Raw genomic sequence first — 8,398 nt, forward strand, 5'->3', positions numbered from 1 at the left:
AATTTTTAAAAGAGATTCATGAAAATTTTTATCAAACAAAAAACATATGTAACTGTTACAGGAACTCTAACATTTGCCATCTTTCAACCAAAAAAATCTATAGCAATCTCATAAGTGGATAAAGTGTGAGATCAGTTCCTATACCCAAATAATTTTTTTTCTTCTTTATTCTACTAGGTAAGAAATTTCTAACTCAGGTTATCAGAGCTGGAAGAAAATGTTTTGTGTCTGTGACAAATGGATTGAAATTATCGAGACCTTTCCAACTAAAGACTCCTTTTAGTATTCTGTCAAAGACTCCATCCTACACTCAAAGCTGTTTTGAGTAGGAACATGGGGAAATGGTTTCCAATCTTCAGGATATTCCATAACTTCTCTTATAGCATATGTATGTGGTGGTTTTATAATACAACCAATATGATTATTTTTATCCAAAGGAAGAAAAGTGAGCATTTGGTGTTTGAAAGGAGTCATACACACAGCGTTATGGCTGTTTACACCACAGTTTTATTTTCTTAAGGAAACCTCCTCTTGAACATTAAAAATTAAGTTCCTTTTTGGCTCTGAAACAATTAGAATCTGGCTATTAACAAAACTAAATACACTGCCAATATATACTGCTTTAGCAAGCCAATTAAAGTCTTGGAAATATTCTCTGTTGGCACTTTTTAGATAAAACCGAAACATCTAATATAACATTTCTTCTTGAAACTGAGACCTTCCTTCAAATGTACATGTGAGGTAAAGCTGAGTTACATGTTTCCCTTTGTCACTGAGCACAGGGAGGACACCCTGAAGTCACTGGCTATTATTTGATTAAACCCTCATTTTCTAGTCTGATCACAATAGTTAATTGAGTAGGAGGCATATCAATGGCCACTATATCAGTCGGGACATAGATTAGATACTGCTACAGGGCAACCAGAGTACGGAGTCTGGAATAAGAGAGAAGCTTATTTTCCTCCACTGCATGGACTCACAAGCAGGTACAGAGACTCTGCCCCTGGCATGGTTGTTACTAAAACATCCACCAAGCTGCTCATTGTGTTGACACAAAGGCTTTTGAAGTGATTGGATAACAAGGGTTCTAACCTCATGAGTGGAATAATCCATTGATGAGATCATCATTTTGTGCCATTATGGGACAGGATGGAAACAGTGGCCCTAGTTGAAGGGAGCAAATCCTGGGAGCCTGCCCTTGGGAACTCTATCTGGTGCCTGCCCACCCTGGCTGGCACGAGGAAACAATGTTCCTCTGCCACACCCTTCAACCATGATGTCCCTGCCTTCTGAAGGCTTTATATCAATGGAGCCAATCAAACTGTGGGCCAAAATACATAAACCTTTCTGCTTTCTTAGGTATTTGGTCACAGAAACGGAAAGCAAACACAACCCCGCATCATCAGGGGCCATTCTCCTTTCTTGGTGTGATATTGTCCCAAAGTCTTGCCCTTGTCTGCATATTCCAGGACAGCTCATGAGGTCAAGAAAGAAAGGAAGGGAAAGAAAGGGAAGGGAACAAACCTTAGAAGTTGCATGTATCACTCTTGCTTTTGTCAATTTGATTGGCTTGCAAGCTGCCTAGTGAAGCACATTTATGGGTGAGTCCTGGTAGATCATGGAGGCATGACCTTGGGAGCTATATCTGGCTTCTGCCCCTTCCTCTCTGGGGTTGTTCCTCTGGTCTGCTTCCTAGCCACCATAAACTGAGCAGCTTCGCTCTACCACGCTTTTCTACCATAATGTTCCTGCCTTGGAGCCACCCAACCATGGACTGAGCACTCTAAAACTGTGAGCCACATCAAACTTCTCCTCCTTTATGTTGTGTATGTCGGGTATCCGGTGCCAGCAATGGAAAAGCTGACTAGTACACCACCCCATAGGGCACAACCATAATGTTCCACCTTCCTGCAAGAGGCTGGAAAACGTCACCTGTATTCTGAGTGGCCATATGCTAACTTACATAGTCCAACACCATTACAGAAAGGGAGAATGACAGCGAGGACAATTAGTAGTCTCTGCTGAGGTCACCATTTCCTGTGAGTCAAGCATTTTTGGGTTTGACCTTCAAATGTAAGTTTGCTCCCTACAACAGCCACTGAATACAAAACTTCTAACTCAACTTTGTTTCTGATCTTTCTTATGGATGAAACACTTAACTAAACAACAGTTTTTTCTCTCTTCAGTGAGAGTTTTGGTGATTAAGAGAGCCAAAGAAAATCAAAATCATGAGACCCTTTCTCTTAATACTTTCACTGGGTTAATATTAAGCATGTAAGTATAATTTAATGCCATTACAAAACAAAAGATCTGCTAGCATACATGTATAATTAGAGTTTTCTTTAGGCCCAGCCAAATTGGGACCTTAGTGGGTCTCACTGCGGGGACAGCCGAGGAGTGTGCTGGCATTCAGCACCACCAGGTAGGTGTCCAGAGTCCTCACTGGGGGAACGCACTTAGAGGTGGCTATCAGAGGATTTTTCAAAAATTGCAAATGACAAAATTTGACTGCGCCTGGCTTACAGGGAAGTAGAAGGAAATTTATCACAGCGATATGGAGGTTGCTCAGAGATGAGAAAGCAAAGGGGCCAGGTCTCAGGAAGGTCAGAGAGCAGGGCAGAGCAGCACTGAGGATCTACTGCAAAGACTTTCAGGACAGCTTTGCTACAGTGAACCGGCTCTGCCACGTTCTGTCCTCTTCACTATGCTCTGGATTCAAATTCCTGGGAAAAGACTGAAGGTGGGTGCTAGGGGCTGACGTGTGTGCTTTCCAGTTCCCTGTGTTAAAATCCTAATTCCCAGTACTGAAGAATGTAACTACATTTGGAGACAAAGTCTACAAAGAGGTAATTAAATAAAAATGAGATCCTTACACCGTTCCCTCCTCCCATCTAACTGGTGTTCTTCTGAGAAGAGGAACTGTGGACACAGGCACAGGTAGACAAACACGTCACATGGACAGGAAGAGGGACATCCAAAAAACAAGCAGAGAGGCCTCAGAAGAAACCAATGCAGCCAATACCTCAATCTAGTCTTTTAGACCCCAGAACTATGAGAAAATAAATTGCTATGTACAACAGCCTTAGCAAATTAATACACGTGATTTATCATTTTTCCTAAGACTACCTGTGATGAAGCAGACATAACCTGTCAGAAGAAGGTGGAAATGTCCAAAGCAGAAAATATGGCACATCACTCCAAATAACTGAAGACTCCTCATTGGAAAGGCCACTTAAATTCATTCCACGTGGGGCCGGGGATTTAGCTCAGTGGTTCCGCTGCCTGCCCCGCAAGCACAAGGACCCAAGCTCGATCCCCAGTACCAAAAAACGATTCATTCCACATTACTGAAGAAGAGATAGATAGTTCTAGAACTACTATTTAGATAGTTCTAGAACTTCATTCAAGTTCTGAGAAAATATATAATAGCCTAAATACAACCAAGAGCTTCCCAGTAGCTAGAATGAAATGAACTGCCTTATAATATAATTGTAATTGAAACAATTATGCCATTATTGTAGCTAACATATTGAGTGCTACTATTTGCCACAAACTAGGCGGGATGCTCTGCCTCACTGTATTATTATGAGCACTCCACAACTCATGAACAAGTGACCATTGTTATTAGCATTTTTATATGATGGCACTAAAACTAGTGAATGATAAAACCCGATTTGGAACCCAGGAATATCTGAAGTTGGGGCTAGAATTCTTAGGAGTCTATCTTTCAGCTCTTGATTTCTAGAGGCTTTGTTCTTTTCTTTGTTCCCACCCTGACTAGTCTATTCCTAGGGGAAGCAGAGAGGATGCCTAATTGTTAATGAAAAGCCTTGGAGGTCTTGAGATGGTGGAGGTGTGTTTTGCACAGCATGAGCCCGTCAGATATTGTGAGATGAAGGCAAACAACGGGACTTATAAGCTACTGAACTGGAATATATCCTATGCATGTCAGAGGAAAAGGCCTTCAAGCCAGGTGTGACGTGCTTCATACCTCAAACCATTAGTGTACCACAGAGTGAGTCTGTACGATTTTTTTTTTTTGAAAGAAGCCTGCTTTTGAGGTCAGAATGAATGTCTAAAACTACCTGCTATATAATATAATTGTTCTTCTCAGGATAGCTTCTGCCAACCCAAGCTGTGCGTTAGGACACCTGGGGAAGCAGTTACATAGTATATACGCGAGTCTGGCCTCACGCCCAGAGATGGCTATCAGTTAGTCTGGAATGGGGCTTGGGCACGGATATGTTTAGAAGTCTCCCCACTGCTTCTAATCTAAACCAGGGCCGAGAAGCACTGCTTAGGAACTGTTCGATTTAACTGCACTTTAATATTGAAACTCCATCTGTCTGTAAGATACCTACCTGAATTCTTTCTTCTCTTTTTAAGCCAGAAAAGCATCCAATTCTGTCTCCGATATCTATCCTTCCAAGTCTTATAGTACTAATAAATCTGTCACATCAAATGACATGGATACAAATCTTTCTTTTCCCCTCACTGCCTCTCAAGGGTACAGGAGATTCCTGAAAAGATGATGTCTACATCTTTTTATTCTAGACTGCTGTACTTTCCTAAGTGAGTCCCTGACTTAGGGTATTTGGGTTATGACTTTTGAAGTTCACAGTGACACAAAAGTGAGACATGTTTAGTAGAAACTATACTTTGCACTTTTGAATTTTCATCTTTTCCCTGATGAGCATAAGCGGTACAATCCTTTCTTGTGACACCGGGCAGTGACATCCAGCAACATCTCCCAGTCAACCGTGTGACCGTGAGAATAAATGAGACTCTTTGGTGTACTGTGTTGCTGAGTGTGATGTTTACCAGTTAAATATTAAAGGCATTTTTGACTTACGATATTTTTCAACTTATAATGAGCTAATCAGGGTATAACACCATCATAAGTCAAGAAGCATCTGTGTTCTGCTTAGTTAAAAGGGTATTTTATGTACATGAAGGGAATTTGCTTAGAAATGGGACTTTAGTTCATGTGCCTATACCTACAGCCACAATCTCACTGCATAGCAAACAGCTCCGAAGCCTCACGGGCAGAGAAGGTTGGGGCTTGTGCACCTGGAGTGAGGACAGTCTTGGCAGCCTTGCTGGTCTTGGCTGACTAATTCACACAACTGAGAGCTGGCTAGCCACTGTCTGGTGCAGGTAACGAGGCAGGACTGGAGCCACTTGGCTCTGCCTGGACTCCTCACCCCTTCCTGTCGGCTACCCTAAAGATATGCTTATGCCAGATGGACAGAAGTCCCCTGGCTGAGCATGGTATTATGGGGTGGATGGTCACTCCATCTCCTTGCTGTGGAGGGCAGATGCTGAGACTAGAGGGAGGGAAGCCTGGGGCCATCACTGTAATACTACAACTGTGCGGGGGAAGCATACAGCATCAGGTCCTGAAGTGAAATACAAGACGAGAGATGGTGCGATAATGAAACAAAATATTACACAAAATTTTAAAACAGAAACGTGAGAACAAATAGTATGGCACGGTCAGCTTTGAATCTGCTGCATGCCGTAATATGAAGGAAGGAATTGGATCCTACTTTCTATTATCCCTCTTCTGCCAAAAATACCACTGTTAAGCCCTGTGGTGTGTGAGTAAATGATAATGTATTATAAACAAGGAAAACTGAGGAAATAACATGTAACCATGGATACATTTCAAACCAAGTAGTTTTATGTCATAATAGGTCAGTGTGTTCACTGAAATGTCCAGGGAGTAAATATGCATTTGTATTAGCCAATTTTCCCGTCACTGGAACAAAATACCTGACAGACACAACTTAAAGGAACAGAGGTTTATTTTGGCTCATGATATCAGAGGGTTGAGTCCATGGTTTGAAGGCTCCAAGGCAGAAATGGCATGGCAGAAGGGCCAGGTGGAGGAAAAGTGCTGAACCCATGGCAGCCAGGCAGGACAAAGAGGGAGAGAGGGATAGGGAGAGGGATAGGGAGAGGGATAGGGAGAGGGATAGGGAGAGGGAGAGGGAGAGGGAGAGAGAGCTATAACCTCCCAAGGCACACGCTCAGTGGCCCACCTCTTCCAACCAGGCCCCATCTCCTAAGAGCACATTCAGCTATGAACTTATCAATGGAAAAATCCACTCAAAAGTGTAGCATCTCCATAATCACATCACCTTCCAAACATGAGATCAGGGAGGGATGCTTTAGATCAAAACCATAACATGTGAGTCAATTACTCAGCTATATTCCTTAACTATACTTGCTATATTCTTAAATCTCATAATGATTTGAAAATCAACTTTGAGCTACTCTATCAAATTTTTATTATTTGTTTACCTGATTTTACGTAGTAAAATAGATATATGGGACAATGGTATTAAAATAAGGAGCCTGGCATCTTCCTAAAAAATGATGCCACCATTCCCTTGGTCTGCTCAATGTTAGCTACGTATTTCTTGAAATAAATTTCATTTATATACAAACACAAATAAAATTGATTCCTACACATTTTGTCACCCCAAATTTGGCCTGGATCTTGATCCAAATAACCAGATATGGTTTTTTAACTTTGCAAAAATACTTTAAATGACTTCATGATATTTATGAGTAAAATTTTCAATATCCCTTTAAAAAACCTCTTACTGATTTGAAAATCAACCTTGAGATACTAGTCTATAAAATTTCCTATTGGTAATTATTTTTAAGCTATTTTATTATTATGAAGTTTTCTAATACAGAAGATGAGTTTCTATGTAAATGTTAAAATTGTTTTTTCACTAGAACAGATTAATTACAGAAACAAAAGAAGGACTTAGAACACAGAAAAGGAGAAATTTCTGTATTCTTTCTAACCATTTCTTCTATAAATTCTAAAATTGAGCATAATTGTTTGTTTTGTTGATTTGTGTTCCTAAGCAAGGATTCTATCAGAAAGTTGTGCTTACTCCGTCTGATAGGCATGCAAATTAGAACAATCATTCTTGGACACAACGTGACATAGAAGTTTCAAGAACCTTAAAATTATTTTATCCTTGGGCCGGGGATTTAGCTCAGTGGTTCCACCACCTGCCTCACAAGCGCAAGGTCCCAAGTTCGATCCCCGGTGCCAAAAAAAAAAAAAAAATTATCTTATCCTTCAGTCAGGTAATTAAACATCTTAGCCTAAGAAATTTATTGCCAGAAAAGAAAAAAAAAAAAAGGTTTGCAAAATATGCTTCTCCTGGCTCTCTTTATAAATAGACAAAATGGAAAAAAGTTCAAAAATAGGGATGGGTTCTTAAATAAATCATGTTATGCTCACTCAATAGACTATTATACAGCAATTAAATAAATAGCTTGTGACCAGTTTTGGAGAATCACCTGGAAATTATCCCAGAAAGAGTGAAAACAAGTTGCAAAATAGCTTTCCACTTAAAACGAATGAAATGAGTAAAAACATGTAAAAATGGGGGGAGGGGGGTGCTGAACTCAGAGAGAAGCCAACTTCCTGTCACAGTACTTGCTTAAGAGCAGCAAGTCACTTACATTAGCTGCTACCCCTGCACCCCCAAGTGGGGGGAGGAGGAAATTCTAAGCTTTTCCAATAACCCACCTCAGCCCGGCGAGAAAGGGAAGTTGGGGTAGAGAGGAGAAGAGGATGTAGAAAGAAAAGCAGCAAATTCCTGTGGGCAGGAGGAGCTTTTCACCAGTAATGGGGATCCCCTGGGACAATGGAAGTAAAGTAACTGGGCCATAAAGGAAATTTTTTTGAGAACAGAAAATGCAGAAGGAAGAAAGCAAAGCCAACCAAGCCCACTGGGGGTGGGGAGGTGGGCAGGAGGATGGGAAAGACCAAGAAGAATCTAAGAACCTTCTCTTGTCTGCTCCTAAACCCTCTTAAAACCCGAGACATTGCAGCAATATACACAACAGCCAGAAGTATATAAACAACACCAATGTCAGTTCTCTTGATGAATGAATAAACAAAGTGTATTTGTTTATACAGCCACACAACAGAGCATTATTTGGAAATACAGTCATGTACCACGTAATAACATTTCGGTCAAGAATGGACCATCATACATGCAATGGTGGTTCCATAGATTGGAGCGGGCTTGTAAAACTCTGGTCACCTGGTGATGCTGCATCCAGCACAGCGTCACAGGGCCATGCACTCCGGACGTGTTTGTGTGGCACTGGTGTGAACAAACCTTCCGCCAGCCAGTCATGAGAAAGCACACCACCCACAGTTATGTACAGCACATAAACTTGACGAATAGTGGCTATGCTCCTGATTCAAGTCTTCAGGGTACCACGCTTTCTGTCAGAGTGCACTCTCCCTACTGTGGAAATGTTTATGTTCACAGTGTGCTGCTTAGCAGTACCCACACATCTGTCAACCTCATCTCTGGATCACATTGTTTTTTCTTGTGCTTAATTTAATCTTGTG

This window comes from Heterocephalus glaber, unplaced genomic scaffold (genome assembly GCF_053883595.1).
Source record: "Heterocephalus glaber isolate CG9 unplaced genomic scaffold, H.glaber_assembly_v1.0 deba00000738, whole genome shotgun sequence".
NCBI classification, from domain to species: domain Eukaryota; kingdom Metazoa; phylum Chordata; class Mammalia; order Rodentia; family Bathyergidae; genus Heterocephalus; species Heterocephalus glaber.